The 22,431-nt window shown below is 37.9% G+C and overlaps 1 long non-coding RNA gene across 1 annotated transcript in view; it reads left to right on the top strand.

Annotated features, from left to right (window-relative positions):
- LOC149448722 (uncharacterized) overlaps positions 1–22,188 on the top strand; it is a 44,925-nt gene extending 22,737 nt beyond the window's left edge. Inside the window, exon 2 of the long non-coding RNA XR_016305800.1 lies at positions 21,431–22,188. This is a non-coding gene — a long non-coding RNA (uncharacterized LOC149448722). The remainder of the gene's footprint in view (positions 1–21,430) is intronic.
- The last annotated feature ends 243 nt before the right edge of the window (positions 22,189–22,431 follow it).

Raw genomic sequence — 22,431 nt, forward strand, 5'->3', positions numbered from 1 at the left:
TGCAGAAGTACAGAACAAAAATATAAATTTCTCAGGTTTGTGTTTGGCTAATTTTAATGGTAGATATTTGCACCATAATGTATTTAGGACTAATTCAAGTGAATCAGCAGTGGAGTGGGTGAGTGTAGCATGGTGCAGTGGCAATAAACACACAGGGGGTTATTTACCAAAGCTGGAGAGTGTAAAATCTGGTGCACCTCTGTTTAGAAACCAGTGAGCTTCCAAGTTTTATTGTGAAAGCTTAATTGAACAAGCTGAAGTTGGAGGCTGATTGGCTACCATGCACAGCTTCACCAGTTTCTGAGTGCACCAATTTTAGTAAATCTATCCCACAGAGTCCAGTTGCAAACAATAGAACTTGTATTGAAGTCACCGCCCAAATATACAAACAGTCCAGTGGGAGGACACCCGACTGGGAGCGCTCACAGTTCTGAACAGTTATGCAGAGCGGAGCAGGTCCTGTTGTGCCGACAGCATCTGTCTCTGAGGGTGGAATGTGATCTGGCCAGTCTGTGCCCAGTTAGGAGGATTCCTGGAAAAGGTAGCATGTTCCTAGATTGTAAGCTCGAAAGAGCAGGGCCCTCAATCCCCTCATGTTTTGCAGTGTATTGGTATTGTTCTGTCACATGTTCTGTCCCCTTTGTAATGTACAGCACTGAGCGAACTATTGGCGCTTTATAAATACTGTATAATAATAATAATGTCCCTATCTGGTTCTTACTCATCAGGAACCTTTTCCCTACCGCTATTCACATTCCCTGGAAGCCAGGGTCTTAAATAAACTCTGCCTGACCCAAGATGGACACCAGAGTCACATGCGGCAGGAGCATCCAACCGGATTGCTTCCACAGTGACCCATGAAACCATAGAGGAACAAGTTCCTCCTGATTCCTCTCCTCCTATAATGCCACTGTGGATGAACACCATCTGCATTGGAGAAATTAGACTGCACCTGCCTACAAACTGATTGCCAATAACAAGGCAAGAAAGGATTCTTACAACTAATATCTTCATCCTCATCTTAGGACTTGGTCATAGCCTTTTAAATATGACCTGTGTGGTTGAGCTTTATGTGTTACGTTGCTGGAATATAAATCTCTAAATGCATGGCAGTCATAGTAAATAATGATACTGTCTATCTAAGCAAAGTGCACAGTCATTAAACATTAAAAACCCAACCTCTTAGACTATTGCTATATCTGACAACAATATTGTTTGGTCAACAATTTGCTGACGTGAAAAGTATTGAAGCCAAGTCATTACTGAGCTATTGCTTTGTGCTTATTCCCTGATAGTTATTTATTGGTTTCAAATGAATTTCGATAAAGGAGATCATTTAAGCTTCTGAAAGGGAACTGTAACCATCCAACAATTACAATCAATGCTCGGCGTGTTGATATAATAGGACATGTCTTTTAAATGATTGTCTAGCCCGGGTTAATGAGCTGTGTTGAAACTGCTCCTCTAGTGTTAGCATTAGTCAAGAAGAAAGCAAACAGAAGATTATCAAAGAAGAAAATATACTCTGTGCCATCAAGATCTCGAACCACTGTAGAACAGAGACATCTGGTGCATCAACATCTCAAAACACTGTGTTAATAATGGTTTCACCATAAACTAGCACAAAAGCATTTCTCTAATTTGTTTTTTCAGAAAACCATGAAATGGCTCTTTTATAATTTAGGATGCTCTAAGATATCTCTTATGGTGTGTACAGCATTTAAATCACAGTATTTGCAATAAAATGGGGCTTTAATTAAGAAATCACACTGTTTCTAATTCTATGTCAGAGTAAAATTATATAAAAAAGAATCAATTAAACAGCGGGAAGCATTCAGACTTCTAATTTTGATTTGGTTCACCGAGCAGCCAATATCTGTGTTAAACTGTAAAATTAGAAAACACTCTCTTGGTAAGAACAACACAGTTCTTTCTCAATGTGGGAAATACACATGTAAGTAGATAAACAGAATCCCTTATTTATCACTACCGTGAAACCTTTTTCCTTCCAATAATTGCTGCCACATATCATACCAGTGACTCAAAGGATTCTTTTAGCACACCAGTCTTAAATCATCCATCTTAGACATCATTGCACCACACCACTGTCCAAGGTTGATTGATATATGCATGATAAATACAGGCTCATCCCAAAATGTGCTCAGTTACACATTAACTGTACCATTTTGGTGGTGCATTTGGAACCAGTATTCATCAGATTAGATGTTTTCAACAACAAACTGTGAAAAGGAGGGGTGCGCTCTATTTGACTATCTGCCCCATAAAACCAAGAGTTACTATTCAATGTACCCCACAATTGATTTGTATTCAGTGTTAATTTTGGAACTGTAGACAGGTGATTTGCCTTTGAAAGAAAATGCGTTATAAAATGTTTTGCTATATCCACGCTGCTAAACTCCTCCTCACCCTTCACTGAGCTAACTGTGCTAACCTTTGTCCCCAACCCTGTTTCCGAGCTGCTTACTTATCTAAGTTCAAGGGCCATGACCTATCCTTGGCATTGCTTGCACTTGTGCAATGGGTCCTCATTGACATGAATGGAGTTATATATCAAGATTGGAGATATTCTCTATCTAGTTTTATTCAAGCTAATAGGAACTTGTAGTAACAGGAGTTACAAGAAATTAGGCATTTTTCATCAGAACAGGCTGTAAACACCAGAGGAGGCAGATTTAGTGAAAACTACACCTGTCCTTTAGGGCTCAAGCAAACTACTGTCACCATTGTTCATCTATTTACATAGAGCATACATTTCATAATATGCTCTAGTCCATTTGTTGTACATTATTTAGAAAGCTTCATTAGAAAACCCTATGAGCTCTCCAGGCTTGGTGATACTCAAAGTCACTTTTCTGTCAAAGTCTGTTAGGTCTGTTTTTGTTAAACTGTTAATATGCAACAGAGGCTTGGATGTAGGCTTGCTGATCAACACATGCCACTGATGTTAGGAAGGGGTTAATTTGGCCCCTTGGATGATCTGGGAGACCCCGTCAGAATTCTGGGAGCACACAAGGAATGACCACAGAGGCAGATTGGCTCTAGTGTGCTCATTTATTGGTAGCATGCGAGGGAATTAAATACAAAACAGTTATGGAGGGAGGATGTCCCTCCATCCAATCAGATTATTACAACCAAAACCAATTCAACCAATCAGAACATCATTAGCTAAGCATATTTTATAACACGATTATATAAAAAGTGCTATGGTCTGCAGGAATCCAAAGTTAACTATCTGTAGCTAGCGTGATTTTAACAAATTTCGGGCAGGTTAACATGACATTCTAGAGATATGAATAAACAGTGGCAGAATAAACATTCAGTATTGATTTGATCAAAGTTCTCTATCTGTGAAGGGGAATAAAATGTTAGTATTTTTCAGAATTATTAAAGTAGATTTTAGACAGGCATAAAAGATTAACCCTTTCCCCCACAACTGACAAAGGCCAAACATTACTGCAATACTTGAAACTTGCTAAAAGCCTGCTTAAATATGTTAAAAGTGTATTTAAAGCTACGGCCTTCATTCTAATTAAGATTACCTTCTTGGACTCCAGGGTGTTTAAAGGGCTTCAAGAAAGTTCCTTGAAGCTTATTAAATAGTAAATGCTTTCAATCTAACATTAAAGAATGTCCATGAGTTGAGGTCCTAGAGGTCCTACCTAGCTACCTAGTTATAAAACATCTCCTACAGATTTCCTAGATAGATTCCTCATTCTATCTTCACCCACCAGAGAAGTAGCAGAACCAATGTACTTGGACATATCTGCTACTATAGTAACAAGCATTGTATTGACTCTAATGAGATGCTTTGTAAAGCAGAGTACAAGGTGCTTATTTGTGTCAAGTAAGCTTCATTGCTCTTTGCTCAATAGTTATGATGCATAAAAAAATGATGGATTATAGTTTAATGAAAATACAACAAATATCTTACAGTTTCAACTTTTATTTGTTTGTCTCATAAAAACTTTTTCCCTCTCTACAGTTGCTAAAAATATGAACTTCGTTTTTTTTTTTTGATAATGTACTTATCAAATATGTCTTTTTGGTTATTATATCTTTTTGGATAATAAATCTATTTTAGGCCTCATGCACACCATACGTGCATTAAAACTGATGGGAAAACCCTGCAGATTTCACTTGCAGAGACACAAGTTTACATTAGTTTTTATGCACATTTCAATGATATTAGTGTTGTCGTGTTAACAGGGTGCATATAGAACAATTATTTTGTTGTGCCCTTGCAGAACGTGTGCAGAACAACTGACACCTCTGTATCATGATGCAAACAAGGCCTTAGAAAGTCAAATAAAGTTATAAGACAGTGAATTTATCCTGTTTTATTAAAAAAAATTAACACTTGAAGACATTTATATTTTGCATATTAAAATGATATGCTTTCGACTAAGGAGTGTCGATGTTCCCTAGTGACATGTGAAAAGCTCTACACACTGTATGGTATCTTGGTTAAAGATGCAAGAAAAGGTAACATGCAATGGGACATCTAAGACACCCTTAATATGCTGTTGTTGAATTAATTGTGTGTTCTTTTCAGCATTTTCTTTTCCTGCATAAAAAAACATAAAGAACTTGTCTAAATCCAAGTAACCAAGCAGGAAGTGGTTCCCATAGCTGTTTTTGAGATTTAGTTTTCACTTGAAGACCAAGCATTTTTTGGCACTTTTTGTTTACAAGTTTAAATCAGTATATTTTGCTAGAGAATTACATATAACCCCCAAACATTTTATATAAATATATATATATATATATTTTTTTTTTTTTTCAGCAATGACCCTAGAGAATAAAAGGGCAATCATTGCAATTTTTATGTCATATGGTATTTGCGCAATGGATTTTCAAAAGCAATTTTTGGGGAAAAAATACACTTTAATGCATTTTTAGAAAACACAACATATACCCTGATTTTTGGAAAATATAAAATATGATGTTACGGCGAGTAAATAGATAGCTAACATGTCGTGTTTTAAAATTTGTGGAATGGTGACAAATTATGATACTTGAAACTCTACATAGGCAACACTTTAAACATTTTTACAGGTTACCTGTTTAGAGTTACAGAGGAGGTCTAGTGCTAGAATGATTGCTCTTGCACTAACGTTCACGGTGATACCTCACTGTCAGGGATCTCAGGTTTCTCCGCGGCGCACGGGTCTGCACATGCGCGGAAGTCTAATACAAATAAACATACGGGCGCTAGGACATAGGCACCCGTGGCAACAATCGCGGCCGTGCATGCGCACTCGCGCACACGGGCGCATGCCTGGTACCAATGACAGTGCAGGGCGCACTATTTAAACCAACTTTTGCATGCTCAAGTTGCCGTATGGTCTTGTTCCTGCTTGTCCCTATTATCCTGTTTCCCTGTGAGAGTATCCTGTTGCCGACCCAGCCTGACCCTGATTGCTGTTGACCGTCTCCTGCCCTGACCCCTGGCTCGTCCGACTATTCTTCTGCCTGTTCCTGATTATCTGACCTCCTGCTGCTGAACCTGGCCTGTGACCTGACCATTCTCTGTATGCTGCTCTGTACTGTTCCGCCTCCACTGTTACCGACCCGGCCTGTCTGACTTCGCTACTGCTTCACGGTGTGTTCTGTCCATCCATCCTGCACCGATCCATCCATTGCTGTCTGGGCCTGCTTTGCCTCTTCACATCAGGCTCTCATCCTGCTACGTACCACTGGCGGTTCCTTCTACTACAGCTGGGTGTACCCAGGGGCCGCGACCAGGTCTCAGTCTGCTCCAAGTCCATCCCCACCATCAGGAGCTCTGGTGAACAAGCAGATTGGGGCTTAGACTCTGCGCCCTGGGGAAATCCGGTCTGTGGAGCTCTAGAGTTACCGTCAGTAGGTACCTGACACTCACATGTGTGCTGTGAATACCGTATACATATACTTACATGCAGGGGCGGACTGACAACTCATAGGGCCCCCGGGCAATAGGGGATCATGGGACCCCTGTGTCCTTGCCCAAACTCAAAAAAGCCTATGAAAAAGGTACCAGGGGCATCTCATGGTGTCCCCTACTGACCCCGGGCCCGAGTTTCCAAATGGTCAGTCGTACCCTGCTTGCATGACGTACGTATACGTTCACTTCTGTGCATGAGAAGGAGGGATGGGGGCATTTTTGTTTTTTTTACACTGTCCCTTCATTTTTTTTAAAATCATATTTTATCCCTTTTACAAGGAATGTAAACCTCCCTTATAATATAAATAAGGATGGCAGGTCTATTTAAGGAGAGATTGGGTGTCAAAAAGATCCCAAATCTCACCTTTACCTTTAAAAGCAAAAGATCAAAAAAAAGATCAAAAAAATATTTTTTATCTTTTACTTTAAAAAAAAATTGTTACATCAGCCCCAGACCAGAAGTGTTGCCATGATGTTGCTCCGGTCCCCCAAGGCCATAGAGACAATTAGAGATGATAGAGTCTCGCCTCTGTGACCAGCAGGGTGCACCATTGTATCGTTTTACCGATTTAAATGGTAAGCCCAAGAAACACCAGCAAGCTGCGGGAGGGGACGTCCCCTTCCACTGTTAAAGAAAGTGATCCAGTGGCTAATGAGCTGCTCAGACTGCTTTCAAGAGAAAGCTGGTCGCAAGCTGAAAAGACAGATACCTAGGTTATGGCTGATGTCTTCAGTCATAACCCTGGTAAACCATTTGCAAACTTCAATGTTTATATACGTATTGTGGTCAGCAAGTAGTTAAAAAAATGTTACCTTTCAAGTGCTGAAACTTAAATTAACTTAAACTTAAATTAAAGTAAAACATTGTTTCAGCATTATAGAGAGCTACAGTCATCAAACTCCCAGTTGTCACTAATAGCTGCTAAAAAGCAACTAGTGTAATTTAACATTTAAGCAGACACTGAAAAGCTTTCACCTTCCCCAAGTGTATATTCACCACATTATTAATGATCAACTGTTCAGATCGCTTCCATTGATGTTTGACCACCAAAATCCAGCCCATGATCACCACACACCCTTTGGTGTTTTGCTAAAGCAGCCTGAGCATTGACCTTCAAAAGCTGAGTCACATATATCTTTATATAGCCATGTCCACAATGTTGAATCAACCACTAATGAAACAATTTCACTGATTCCAACATAGACCCAAATAAATATTCCTTACTAGCTTGTGCCCTTATTGAAAAAAATATAGCATAAAGATGAATGGAAACAAAGTCAGGTATTAACAGTAAAGTCATTCTTTGTTTTATAATTAAGTCAATGGTGCTATCTAGAAAGGAACTATTTCCAGCCCCAACCCCATGAGCCCCCTACTTTTTGGAATTTAATGGCGGCCCAGCTCTATCACTATTTAAATCTCTATGCCAATGGGAGGGTACCTACAATGTTACATTGAGATGTGAAAAAAGTAAACTGTAAGCTCTCCAGACCAGAATGCTGGCTCTAATATTCCCAGTTATGAACCATTTATAGCTTGCTGAAAAGAAAGTCATCCATGTCACCCGAATGACTTCCTTGCTTTGTAACTCTGTGTATGTAAAGTTCTGGACTATTACACAACCTCTCCCTGCTTTATCAACTTCTGCTAATGTTGATAAATGTAAGGTTAAGCACTTGGGGGCTCAGAATATGCATGCATCATACATACTAGGGGGGTACAACTGGGGGAATCAATGGTGGAGAAGGATCTGGGAGTTCTGGTAGATCACAAGCTTAATAATAGCATGCAATGCCAAGCTGCGGTTTCTAAAGTGAGCAAAATCCTCTCTTGTATTAAAAGAGGTATAGACTCCAGAGAGAGAGATATCATATTACCCCTGTACAAATCATTAGTAAGACCTCATCTGGAATATGCAGTTCAGTTTTGGGCACCAATTCACAAAAAGAATATTGGGGAACTGGAGAAAGTACAGAGAAGGGCAACCAAACTGATAAGAGGCATGGAGGAGCTCAGCTATGAGGAAAGATTAGAGGAACTGAATGTATTCTCTCTTGAGTAGAGGAGATTAAGGGGAGATATGATCAACATGTATAAATACATCAGTGGTTCATATAGTAAACTCAGTGTAGAGTTATTCACCCTTAGGTCATCACAGAGGACAAAGGGGGCACTCTTTACGTCTGGAGGAAAAGAAATGTAATCTCCAAATACAGAAAGGTTTCTTTATAGTGAGAGCTGTGAAAACGTGGAATAGACTCCCTCAACATGGAATAGACTCCCTCAAGAGTTGGTTCTGGCCAGTTCAGTAGATTGCTTTAATAAAGGCCTGGATTATTTCTTGGATACACAGAATATAACTGGATACAACATTTATAGGTAAAGTTGATCCAGGGAATATCCGATTGCCTCTCGAGGGATCAGAAAGGATTTTTTTTCCTTGCAGGAGCAAATTGGATCATGCTTTGCTGGGTTTTTTTTTTTGCCTTCCTCTGGATCAACTGTGGGTATAGGATTATAATTTTTTTTTTTTCTTAATGGCTGAACTGGATGGACTTTTGTCTTTTTTTAGCCAGACTAACTATGTAACTACTATGTAACTACTACAGTCCAGCTACACTTATTTATTTTCTCTATACTGTATCAGCAGAACAAGGGATGCCACATTCACATTACACACTGCTCCTTTTCCCTGCCCCGACCCCACCTTTTCCTTCATTTATCCACTCCCTTCTCTTTTCCTTTTCTACCCTCCTTTCTTTTCTTTTTTTAGACCCCAGAACTACAGTATATATTCTTCTTATTTAGTTTGACAGATCTGATGTAATAATGTTGATTAACTAAAGACAAACAGACTGTTCACTTTGCAAAAGTTGCAATTTGCAAGTTATTCTGCCCCAGAGCTTAGTGAATGCAGTGAAGGTTTTCTTTGTAAAGAATACTGAATCATGGAAAATAAAAATGTATGTTTGCTTGCACAATATTGGGTGATGGATGTCAGCAGAGCTTCACCTCATTCACTAAGCTCTGAGGCACATTCCCTAGCAAAGTGCAACATTCCCTGTAAAGTGAACAGTCAATTTGCCTTTAGTAAATCAACCCAATTGCTTGTTCAAAACTGGCTTTCCAGGTGTTTATATAAACGTGGCACATTTTTTGGTTATTTCAATGCTCCATGTTTCCCTCTACTTTATACTTTTGATCTTTGACGTATGTATCACTACATGCTGTATATCTGTAACAGGCTTCTATTCCTTGCATGTTTTGTTATTTTTTCTCTGCTTTGAGATAATAAAATTTAATGACATTAAAAAAAAGTAAACTAAAACATGTTCACTGTACTGGAATGAGATTTTTAAGACTGGACGGTTTGATCAGCAATTGGACACTCAGATTGTACAGTGTATGGCTCTTATCAGCTCTTTGGAAATATTTTGTCATTTCTATGTGTATTCTTACTACGTCAAAAAAAAAAAATTACCCAAAATGTGTTATTTTATAATCAATATTGTCATTGTTAGGAGTATTAGCAGTAATATAATTTACATTATCTTTTGTACCATTTTGCGATTATACAATCAGATTGTGTAATGTATGGCTCAATTTATACCTTTATCATTTACTCATGTTTTCATATGTTTATTCCTTTTAGATCCATTTATTGCCAAGAATGTATCATTTTAACAATAGTGATTATGACTATTGTCTGTAGTACTATCATTATTATTAATATAATTATTAGTATTTTTATTATGCTATACATTTTTTATTTATTTGAAAAAAATTACTATTGCATAATCAGATTGTATAATGTATGGTTCAATATATACACATACCAGTTTTGAGAGTTTTTACCCAATTTTGTTTCCCTTTTTTATTACGTTAACAATAACATATCAACCATAATCATTTTAATATTAGTGATGACTATTATTAGTGTTCTAATTTTTATGCAATTATTTTGATACTCTCATTACGATTTACTGCTTGGTTTTAATTATAACCCAGTGAAGGGGACATTGTATTGATGTCAGATTGATATGAAAATCTTCTTTTGTTCTTTCTAGCCTTGATGAAGGTGGTATTTAGATCTCTGAAACACGTTGGCTACTTCTTGAATTATACCCCTTACCTTTATTGGAATAAAGTTGTATCTGGACCTTTTAGCAGCTGTGTGGTGCTTCAATTTCAACTGTTTTTCTATAACCATAAACGGCCAAGTTAAAAAAGTGAAGACAAGTAGGAGAAAGAGGAGTCTTTCTGTAGCAAAAAAATAATATAGCATATAAAATTGTGACACAAATCATATTGTCATTAATTGTTATTACAAATGTCCTTTCCTTTTCAATCTCCAGTGCTATAAATTTATGCAATGCCCTATGGCTACCTAGAGGCGTTCTGTACAGACATGGTGTACAGAACCCCCCCAGAAATGTAATTTCCTGCCTGTGTGATTGGCTTACCGATTTTCCAAGAAATCTGCACTAAGATACAAATCAGATTTTGAGCATTCCCTGCAACAAAGATGTTATTTCTGGTGAGATACATACAAATGGAAAATATATCTAAAGGGATATAGCCCCTGCCAATTTCCTTATTAGAGCCCTGCAGATGCAGCAGCTAATTGATAATTATAAAACCACTGAGATTCACTCTGCACATGGACACAAACAGCTATTTCTTCAGAATAACAAAAGGTAGGAATCTACAACAAAGTTTGTTCAAATCCTTGCAATGTACATACAGATCATCCAGAGGGGAATGTTTTTTTCTCAACAAAAGTGGAGCTACTCTTTAAGCAAATTACATCAATGCAGCCCTATGCACCAGGACTATGGTGGAGAAAAGAAAAGTGTAGTGGGTTTAGCATTGCCATCACCATTTTGACATATTCATGAAAAGTGACCTTTGATTTAATTTGCACTAGACAAAAAGAACAAAGCAGAGGACACAAGCACCTAGTGCATACCAGAGATATATTTAAAAATATATGGTGCAGCGAGCGCTCATTAAATGTTTCAGTAGTAAAGCAATAAAATAAGCAGCTAAAGCACTAGAGGAAATCACAACCACCTCACGTCCTTCAAATGGTAAATATAAAGTGCAGCGCTAAAGTGGAAAAACATCAAAGTGGAAAAACAACCAAAGTTCGTTCAGAAAGGTTTGTGCAGTATGTCAGTTCATATATGGTGACAACCAGGTACTAACACAGCTGTAGATAATCCAAAAAAGCTTGTGAAGGAGAATGACAGAAATGTGCACTCACCGACCGCGCATAAGAGAGCACAGAGAAACACACATGTGAAAGAACAGCAAGGAGGGGTTACTAGATCAACATACACAGCCCTCACAGCATATAGCATCCAGAGGAGGGAGCCTTTATCCAGATGGTTCATCCTGATCTTAAGGAGGTCCTCTGAGCCCAGCCGACCATTGCTTGATGACACCTCTCCTTGAGGGAAACTGCACCCACTGATTTTGGTATTAATGCACATTTCCTATGCATGGTCGGTGAGTGCGCATTTCTGTCATTCTCCTTCATGAGCTTTTTTGGATTATCTACAGCTGTGTTAGTACCTGGTTGTCACCATATATGAACTGACATACTGCACAAACTTTTCTGAACGAACTTTTGGTTTGATGTTTTTCCACTTTAGCGCTGCACTTTATATTTACCAGAGATATATTGTTCATATGATCAATGTAATGCCAAGTGGATACTCACAAAAGTTGAAGATAAAAAGCATTAAAACCACAAGATGCCACCGTATGTGGTAGTCACGTGTCTCCGGGGAAGGGGGTGCCCCTCTGAAACACGTCAGCTTACCATCTCCGTGGAGTTGCATGTTAACACATGATTCCCAATTTAATCCTACTTTATCTTCAATTTTTGTGAGTATTCTCTTGGAATTCATTTTATTTTATGAAGAATAAATCACTGGTAATGCACTAGGTGTTTGTGCCCTCCAGTTTGTTCTTTTTGTAGTTATTAAGGGATCTCCGCAAATGAGGAGGGCTGCAATGTCAGACCCTCTTTGACAGTGGTGAGCGCTGGGAGTGATAGTATTTTGCATGTGTCATTTGCACTCGAGACTGGAAATTAAGGTAAGGGTTGCCATAGAGGAGTACTGCTATGCTGAATACAAATCATGGTGACAATTAATTCATGTATTAGTGTCTGCAACATTCTGCTGCATTAAAAGCCCAGAGCACCCAATACTGTCATGCATAAAGGTGTGTATTGGAATGTTAATTGTTCCTGCTGTTTGAAACCCAACCGCAAATTGTTCACCGAACCTAGACAATCCCTAATGGAAAATTTAAAACAAATATATAGAAATTCCTTTCCACCTGAGTCAACCCAAGCCTACATGACTAAAATAAAAATGACTACTTTTGTAAATCAGCTCTAAATATTGATTGTAAAGTGGCTAGACTGAAAACCAAGGAACACTTGTGTAAATAGGTGTAGTCACATTTTCAGCAGAGAAGAAACATAGGTGAGAAAAAAAGTGGAAATTTTCACAGCTTAGCAGAGCAGCTAATTTCTGAAACATAAAAGTTATTAGCAAGGATTATAAAAATAGATTCATTTGAAAGAGACTGGAAAGATGCTCACACAGTAACAAGAACCAACAAGATAAGTGAAATATTGGTACTAGTCTATAACTCTTGGATCCTGCACATTTTTTTTCACGGATTATTTGATTTTTGAAAAGCAAACAACAAAACTTGACTATTAAAGCAGAAAATAATGATAACATTGTGACCTTGGTTAGTCATACAGCTTCAGAAATGGAAATAACGTGCAATTAGTAATAGATTTATCATGGCCCATTAAGAGCACACTGTTCATTATACAGATATTTAGGTTGCTCTTGGGTCTGCTAATATATGAACACATGAGCAAATAAACAACCAGCTTCTGTTAAAAGGAAAATATACTGTCCCTAGCTAGGCTATAAAAGTTACATTGCATTTTGTTTTAGAACTTTCTACATTGTATATATATATACAATATATATATATATATATATAACCTTTTCTTTATCCTACCTTTACTTATATGAATAAAATTTCCAGTTCTTATATATCAATATTCAATCGATTAATAAATTCACAGAAGTTTTAATTGCAAGACTATGAAAATAAGTGAAATAATGTCATCGGCTGTGAACCCTCCATTAACAGGAAATGCACTCTTGAAAGATGAATCAGGGAACTCGGCTCACAGCAGGTCCCTGACTATCAAAGCAGAGCTGAAAGTAAGTGGAGATTTCTTTGCTGAAAACACAGATAGCAGCAAAGGTTCAGCAGGAGGTCAAATCCTGACTTACCCTACCAAAACTAAGTGGTATAGTTATAAAAATTTGCATAGCAATACGCCCAAAGAAAGTGCCTGTACAATCGTATTGAGGGCATGGGGAGAAAAATGAATATATTAGACTGTTTCTGTTTTTAGTCTGTTCTAGTGGAATATGTTTTATTGATTTAAAATGGAAAATAAAATAATTGGCCTCTAGATGGCACTCAGTATCATAGGAATTGACCTATGATACTCAGCACCATCTAGTGGCCAAAGGCGGTACTTTCCATTTTAAAAACCAAGAAAAACAATCAACCAGCACAGGAAATAGCCTAATAACATTTGTTTTTGCCACACTTTTATTTCATGGACATTCATTAATTTTCTCTAAGTCCCTAACAGTTTTAATGGAGTTAGATTTTTAATGTATTAATAATAAAATTGTTATTCTTAAAGGCAGTCACTATTTTCTCATTCAATATTTTTTATTATTCAAACAATCATTAGATTATTCTGTATTTTTGTCTACCTATGGCTTTTTTCAACAACTAAAATTAATGAACATGTAATTTGGTTTTTTACATGTTCATTGTACATGTATACTGATGTAAAATCAACTGAACTGAAGACGAATTTATAAAATAATGTAAACAGAGAGTAAAAGAATTACACTTTCAAGCATTTTTATCGGTTTTTGTGACAGAACTGAGGACATTTGTATAAAAAGACACTTAAGAGGGTTTTCCATTCCAGGACCAGCCATTGTAGTAGAATGGCCTGTCAGAGCACTGCATGTTCTGACAGGCCATCTAAAAATGTTGGTCTATTTTTATTTGTACATTCGCCCAGCACACAAAGCTGCTGCTCCAGCAAATAAATGAAAGCATTGGCTAAAGGCACAGAGCTGATTGGAGTGGCTCTGTGTCATGTGATTGCTATGATGACAAATCACAGCAATTATAATTGTAAATTGTGTAGTACTGTTTACAGCTGAAAGCCCAACCCTTCCTCTCACAATGGTGGAAGAAATGAAGGAATTCATCTGTTCATTAAATGCTCCTGGCTACAGAATAGAAGGCTGTGATAAATGGTGGGGGGGATTTTAAAATGTGACTGACCACCAGTTTTGTAAGATTGTTGTGGTAGGGATTTAAAGTGTCAGAGACCAAAGATGAGAGATGTTTTTGGGAGGTTTACAGATGTCAACCAATGATGGGGAGTGAGGGTTTTTAAAATGCCATTGACTACCAATGATTGTGGATTGTTTTGGTTTTTTTTGGAGGGGGGGGGGGTTAATTGCCACTGACCACCGATAATTTCTGTGTTGATTTTCAGGGATTTTAAGTGTTTTTAGTCTCTAACCATTGCACACAATGCATTTTTCAGTGCTAGCCTTTCTATCCTCCAGAAAACTTTCTTTCACTAAAACTGAAGACTTGCACTTAACCTCCGTGGTTGACTTTTAGAAGCACCTAATTTATTTTTAACAACCTCAACGACAGTTTGCTTCTTCATTTCCCAAAAAAAGATGGCAAAAACGTGACCATCTTGAAGTGTCCACTTTCCAAAAAATGAAAATGTATCAAATTTACAAAGTAAAAAGCATGAAGATGCAATTCCCTTCACCAAATTAAAATGACAACACTGACCAATACCACCCCACCAATTAAGCTTTGATATTTTGACAATAAAACCTGGATACTGATTGGTTTCTATGCAGAGCTGAACTGGATTTTGCACCAGTTTTAGTAAATAACCGCCATTTTGTGGCCCCTTTCTGTTGCTGGAACATCAGAATAGGCCACAGGCTTTGAGACAAAACACAGAATTTACCCTATTGCAAACATTAGAAATTTTGAAACCGAGGTCCAGCACCAGAAACATTGCGTGCAGTGAGGCAGATGACATTTATGGTCAGTAAAAACAGGCTATGGTTTTACGTTTGCTACTCCCTGGCTTATGTCCCCTCCTTCTGTGGTTATGGCACTATCTTCCTCATCCTCAATATCAGAAAGAATGCTCATGGATGACCAAGATCATCCTGCTGCATAAAGCCAGTAATTATGTGATCAAATAATTCTGCCAATTTCTCATTGCCAGTTTGCAGGGCTGTGGTGGAATAAGCAGATGAGGAGAGAATGAGGAAGAATGCGGTCATTATTAGCAATTACAGACAATAGTCTGCTCTGTGCCTGGGAGGAGGAAGAAGAAAAGGAAAGCTTTGTCAGCCACTCTACTACCTCCTGCACATGCTATTGCTGTAAAGCATGGCCACTGTAAAAAAGAAAATGCAGATGTGCCCTACCTCTAGATGGTGCAGGCCAAACACTGCTTTACCCTATAGAACCTGCTCACCTCTTACTTTAACTTTAGGCGTGCCTATCAATTTTTCTTTAATAAAGGGGGATTGCCTAAATGTATTGGCAGCTATGGCAACTGGAGGGATAAATATGTGGTGCACACTACTTTACTGCAGAAGTATGCAGTCATATGCAAAGGACAGCACTGCCTGCGTCAGCATCAAGTCCACTCCACACAGCCCCCCAAAAAAGGAACCTAGCAACAGAAGATAAAACTTAGTTAGAGTTTTGCCTTATGCCTTACAACCTCCTTAACCTCTTGTTCACACTGATGCGGTGTGGAATTCGTAGCATTTTCAGTGCAAATTCTGCACTGCATCACAATCGCACCCCATTCATACGAACCGATGTGGGTGTGTATGTTAAGTTAACAACACCCCCACATTGGTCCACAAAACGCGATGCGATGTGCAGAATTGGATCGCATAGGTGTGAATACCTATGTGATCCGACTCTAGTGCGGACCAAAAAAGGGTCCTGCATGTTTTTGGTGCGGGTACGGTACAAATAGAGCCATACAAAATGTGTGGCTCTAATCGCACCGCCTACAAATCGCATGTGATTTTTACAGGAGCGCGGTGCGGTTCCTGTGCAAATCACATGGTATTTACCACACTGCTGTAATTTAAACCTAGGCTCAACCTCAATAAAAAATGATTGGTATTAATATAAAATATAGCTTCCCAAAATAATACACCCTAAAATATTAAAACCCAACACAATGTTTTTTTAACCTACCTGAAAATTAAAAAAAAATAAGGATGAATGTGAAATTAAAGTAAATTAAAAAATAACAATAAAATACTGCAAAGGAGGTGAGTGGCAGCAGCTAAATAGCAGGTTTTGCTGACACAAACAAAAAAGTAGTACTAAAAAGTAAAAAGGACTATTGAGTCCCTAAACTACGAACACAGAGGGGTACACAAGAATATATAGCCCACCACACTGCAGTATACAGTACAGTAAGACCCCCTACTTACAAACAACTTCCATTCTGGGAGTTCGTTCGTAAATCCAATTTGTTTGTAAGTCTAACAAAGTAAGGTTTATAATACTTTTCACACAAATAATGCATAAAAAACATAAACAAGAAATACTGTAAAGAAAGGATGTTTAATCTTACAGTACCTTGAAAGGTACAGTAGTACAGTACAACAGCTGACATACAGGGGCTGGCATGGAGTGACCATACAAGACCGCTGCTTTTATGCTTGCTTCCAGACATCCTAGGCTTGAAATCAACACTGTACTACTGTACACTATTGTACTATATAGTAAAATACACAGCAGAACAACCGCTTGTGGCAGAGGGTGCACGCAGCTGACAATGTGCGGCAGACACGTGAGCTACTTTTGTGATTTGGCATGTGAATGCATGTTCGCATCTTTGAAAGTTCGCAACTTGAAGTTTGTTCGTATCGTTGAAAGTTTGCAACTGGAATGTTTGTAAGTAGAGGACTTACTGTAATTTAACACAATATAGCACAGTATATCCCCAAATAGCAATTAATCCCCAATTCACAGACTGTCAGCTCACCCTAAACTACTTTAACACACTTACAAGTGGCTGCTGGTAACTCACCCTTTTAACCACTTCCCGTCCGACCGTTGTATATAAATGGCCTGACGATGGCAGCGCAGGTGCAGGTTGCCGTTCGTAAATGACGCCGACCATTTTTGACTGTGCGCGCTCCATGGGAGCGCACGGCACCGCGATCCGGTGCCCGCTGTGTCCGGAGGACACATCAGAACACCTTTCGCTGTACGGGACCTCTATGTGAGGTCCCGATCATGTGATCACTGATTGACCAATCAGTGAGCACATGAATAGGTGTAAGCAAGATGTCACTTCTGACATCATTGCTTAATGCGTGTGAAATCTGTGAATGATCACAGAGATCACATGGTACACGGCTATTCACAACAGCCTTGTACCATGTAACAAGCTGTGACCAATCACAGCTCACACAGTATTTCTCAATGGCTGCAATAATGCAGCCAGAGAGAAGGAGAAATGATAGAGAGAAGGAGAAATTATTACTTTTACAGCCTTTATGGGTGTAAAAGCAATCAGTGTAAAAAAAAAAGATCTTTATCACCTGCCACAAGTAGTACAGTGTCACTATGGTGACACTGTACTACTAGGGTGATGGTTTGTTTAAAAATAAATAAATAAATAATAATATAAAAAAAATAAAATAAAAATGGAAAACAAAAATTTAGAAAAATTATAATTTTTGGTTCTAAAGTAATTTGGGTTATTTTATTTTACTAAAAAGATAATTGAATAAATTTTGGCCAAGATTTGTGAAGAAAGATTATTTATTTGCAAAATTTTATAGGAAAAATACTTTTTTTCAAAATTTTTGGACTTTTTCATTTATATAGCAAAAAAAATAAAAATTCCAGTGGTGAATAAATACCACCAAAATAAACTTTTATCTGTCTCAAACAAATTTTAAAAAATTCATATGGGTACTGCGCATGACCGCACAGTTGTCATTCAAAGTGTGACAGCACTGAAAGCTGAAAATTGGCCTGGACAGGAAAGGGGTAAAAGTGTCCGGAAATGAAGTGGTTAAAGTGAGGGGACAAGCGCATAACTAAGCCCCCATTATTGGCCACTTTCAAGCCAGTGAACCTAAGTTCAAATGTCAAGTGGCTCATTATTGTTCTATAGAATTCTATACTGATTTTCTGCATACTGCAAACCTTGACCATGCAGGGTTTGCCTCAAACCCATAGTAGCGTTGAACATCAATACTGAACAATAATGCATTAAAAAATGTAGAATGCATGGAAACCTATCACACAGACATGAACAAGCACCATTTAAATAATGGATAAACAGTGTACATGGGTTGACATGTATTAAAATGCATGCTTTAAAACACACAGGTTTTATTGGGCCCTTGCAGTGATTTTCCAGCCAACTCTGAAAACATGCAAACTCTTTCACCTATCAAAATATTTTTATCCTATTCAGACACTCTTATGAATCATAGACACTGCTATTCAGAGTCTACCTCTCTGCATCTTTTGCCTGCTCAGAGAACTAGCAGTTTTCTGATAGCACAATTCAAGTCCTCTGTGCACTTTTCCCTCCTTAAATTGCATAAACACCCTCCAATACCTGAACCATGATGACAGCAATTTAACAGAACTTGATCGGCAGCACAGACATTCTCACAGCATGACTTCTGGAATGCAGGGAATTAAAGAAAATGTACCTAGAATTGAGGTTATTATACTAAAAGTGTTCAAAATATATTCACTGGTTATGATTTTGAAAAATAATAGTGTTTTTTGTCTTTTGTTTCAAGAATCGGGTGTAAACATTTGGGATAAATTACATGCAAAAATAATCAGTTGAATGTTAACTAGGAATAAGGCTGAATTTCCACAATACACATTTTCTCCTAAATCTATCATAAATTTACTTTTTAATATGTACTGTAGTCTTTTTTTTTAATCAGATGTCTGCCAAATGGACTGAGCTGCACTTAAGCAGCAAGAACTGATACTGGATTGCCAGTGGCTGCTTTATAATTGTATTTAAGTGCTTCATCTACTCGAGCAGCTTATACAGAAAGCAGCTGCAGCGTGTTGTGTGAGTGGCCAATTAGCTGAATTAGGCTTAGTTATAGGGACAAGCAAATTTATAAAGACAGATTTCCCTTCGGTTGGCCATTAACAAGGCTCCTAAAGGGGATTTAAAAATATCAGAAAAGTTGATGTCTGTGTTAAGAAGTTGCTGTATAATGTGCCTTTGGCATTAGTGCTTAGAAAGCCTGGTACAGAAGGCATATGCATCAAGAAACTTTGGACATGATTTGTTTCAAGGTCATATTTATGGAAGGTCCTTAGGTTTGGTCTCTTTGTACAGCATAATTATAGAGGGACCTTCTTAGGACAACAAAAATCAAGTTGTAAAGCACTTCTATTTCTGAGTTGTAACAGTACAAAACATGACAATAGGAGATCAGGTAAATAATTAAATTAAATACAAACATGGCACATGAAATGACATCTAAGTGGCCTAGCAGCATAGGAAGCTCAGCACTGTTAGGGTGTATAACAATACAAGTATGCAGCAATATTGTTTGTCAGAGAACTATGAATACATACCGGCACTGATACCAAATTTCTACAAAAGTAGTTTAGTGTTAGTTATTGTCCCAGAAATGTATTGGTCTCCATAACACAGAAATGTGCACTAAAGGTTGATTCTGGAGAACCAGAGAGCTTTATAATAATTTTGTTGTGATTTCTAGGTCTGTTCTTCCTTTTTTTCATGTCTATATCACTTTGCACTTATATGTGTGTTTTTTCACTTAGATTGTAGGGTGTGGGTCATACATCCTACCCTTAAGTCTAGAGGCAGGACTTTAGATTCCTTCCTCTCCTGCCTTTGGGGGGGGGGGCTCCCTCTTTGGAAGAGACCCTCACCTAACATTCATTGGTTGGTTTTGGCTAATCCTGAGTATCAGGGTGCACCAGGCCTTTTGGCTAGTTGGGCCTAAGTGTGTCTTGTCCCCATCAGAAGACTTACACCCCGAGGGGTCAGAGAAGGGTCCCTTATTTTTGTTAGGGGGACCATATGATACACACTTTTTGTGAGCATTCACATACACTTATTTTTGGTAAAATTTAACCACTTCAAGTCCGGACACTTTCACACCCTTGCAGTCTAGGCCAATTTTCAGCTTTCAGTGCTATCACACTTTGAATGACAATTGCATGGTCATGCAACACTGTACCCATATGAATTTTTTTGCATTTTTTTGAGACAGATAAAACTTTATTTTGGTGGTATTTATTCACCACTGGGATTTTTATTTTTTGCTATATAAATGAAAAAGTCCAAAAATTAAAAAAAAAAGTATTTTTCTTATAAAATTTTGCAAATAAATAATCTTTCTTCATAAATCTTGGCCAAAATGTATTCAGCTATCTTTTTAGTAAGAACATTCCCACTGTAATTTGCAATGTCATAAAGCTCATGGGGATTAATTTTGGAGGAAAATACTTTTAAAATAACCCAAAATAGTTTAGTGCCAAAATGTATAATTTTAAAAAAAATGTTTTTACATTTTTATTTATTTTTTTATATTATTATTCATTTTTTTTAACATGCTGTCACCCTAGCAGTACTACTTGTGGGGGGTGATGAAGATTTTTTTTTCTTTTTTTACACTGATTGCTTTTACACCCATAAAGGCTGTAAAAGCAATAATTTCTCCTTCTCTCTGGCTGCACTCTTGCAGCCATTGAGAAATACCGTGAGAGCTGTGATTGGTCACAGCTTGTCACATGGTACAAGGCTGTTGTGAATAGCCTTGTACTGTGTGACCTCTATGATTATTCACAGATTTCACTAGTAGAAAGCAATGTTGTCAGGAAGTGACATCTTGCTTACTACTATTCATGTAATCACTGATTGGACAATCAGTGATCACATGAATCGGGACCTCACACAGAGGTCCCGCACAGCAATCGGTGTTCCGCTGTGTCCAGAGGACGCAGTGGGCATCGGATCATGGTGCTGGGCACTCCCAGGGAGTGTGCACAGGCAGAGAATGTGGGAGACCGTTTATAAACAGCAACCCGATTCGGCACTGCTCACATCCAGCCGTTTATGTATATGGGCCGAACAGGAAAAGGTTAAAAAGAAATTTACCAATGCACATTATATTACAAGCTTCTGTTCTAGAGATATTAGAAACAATGAATGTATTGAATATTGTTTGCTGAACCATTGTGTATTATAAACTGCCATTTTTTTACATTAAAATGTTTGTTTTCATCTTTTGTTGTAGCTCTACTGCTACTGATCCTGAACCCACTTCTTGTCGACATGCATGCATTCCAGTGATGGCAGTATTGCACTTCTCACGGCGATTTCCTGATCATGGACTATGTATGCTTAATGTGTTTTGAAACAGCTACTTGTAGATGCCATCAGAAGTCCATATGACAGTGTGACAATGCAGGAGCACATTGGGAGAAAGGAAAATGGTACTGTCACCCTATAACACAAAGTGTTTGGACAAGGACCTTCGTGGCAGGGTTATCAAGTATTATTTTAATTAAATATTAAAATGAAATGAAGAAATGAAAGCCTAAATGAGATAGTAGTGGTTGGATTTACATATACTTCAGATTCAGAAGCATTTCCACATGATAATAGTTTTATACAAATTACTAGTAAGACAAGGCTTGCTGTGGGTTAATATGTTGCTGGTGGATATATTGTATGTATCATTTTCCAGGTCTGGTTGGCCACCAGCTTCTCAGTGAATGGGTTTACACTACCTCAGACTCTGTTCACCGTTATAAAACCTGAATATAATGATTGTACCTGTTCATGTGTAATAAAAATAATGTACAGGGGTCTATATCTGCGCAAACTACAAGTTTGCAGATTGCTTTCCATCAACAACACTTACCTATTGTCTCCTCTTCCCCGTGTATTTTTGTCCACTACACTCTGCATGGTCCCCAGTGACTTTCTTATAAAAGATGTTTTCTCCATCTCTACACAAGATGCCTGCTCATTAAAAATACATTGAAGCAAGTGTCTGACAGCAGCTTAATCCACCTCGCGTTTAGCTTCATGTAAGAGCCAAGCTTCATCTGACTGGGGGATAAGCAACATTTTGTTTAATTCCAGCCATAGTGTGCTGTACATCGTCTAATGGGTTATGTGGTCTTGTGATCCATACATTAATGTTTCTGGTAGTCCAAAATAGCACTGTGTTTACAAAACCAATAAGATTTTTTTTCCTTCCTACAAAAACCTACAGTGTCCGGTAATTTT

Source organism: Staurois parvus, unplaced genomic scaffold (assembly GCF_062004578.1).
Source record: "Staurois parvus isolate SC_StPar_1 unplaced genomic scaffold, SC_StPar_1.0 ptg000661l, whole genome shotgun sequence".
Taxonomy (NCBI): Eukaryota; Metazoa; Chordata; class Amphibia; order Anura; family Ranidae; genus Staurois; species Staurois parvus.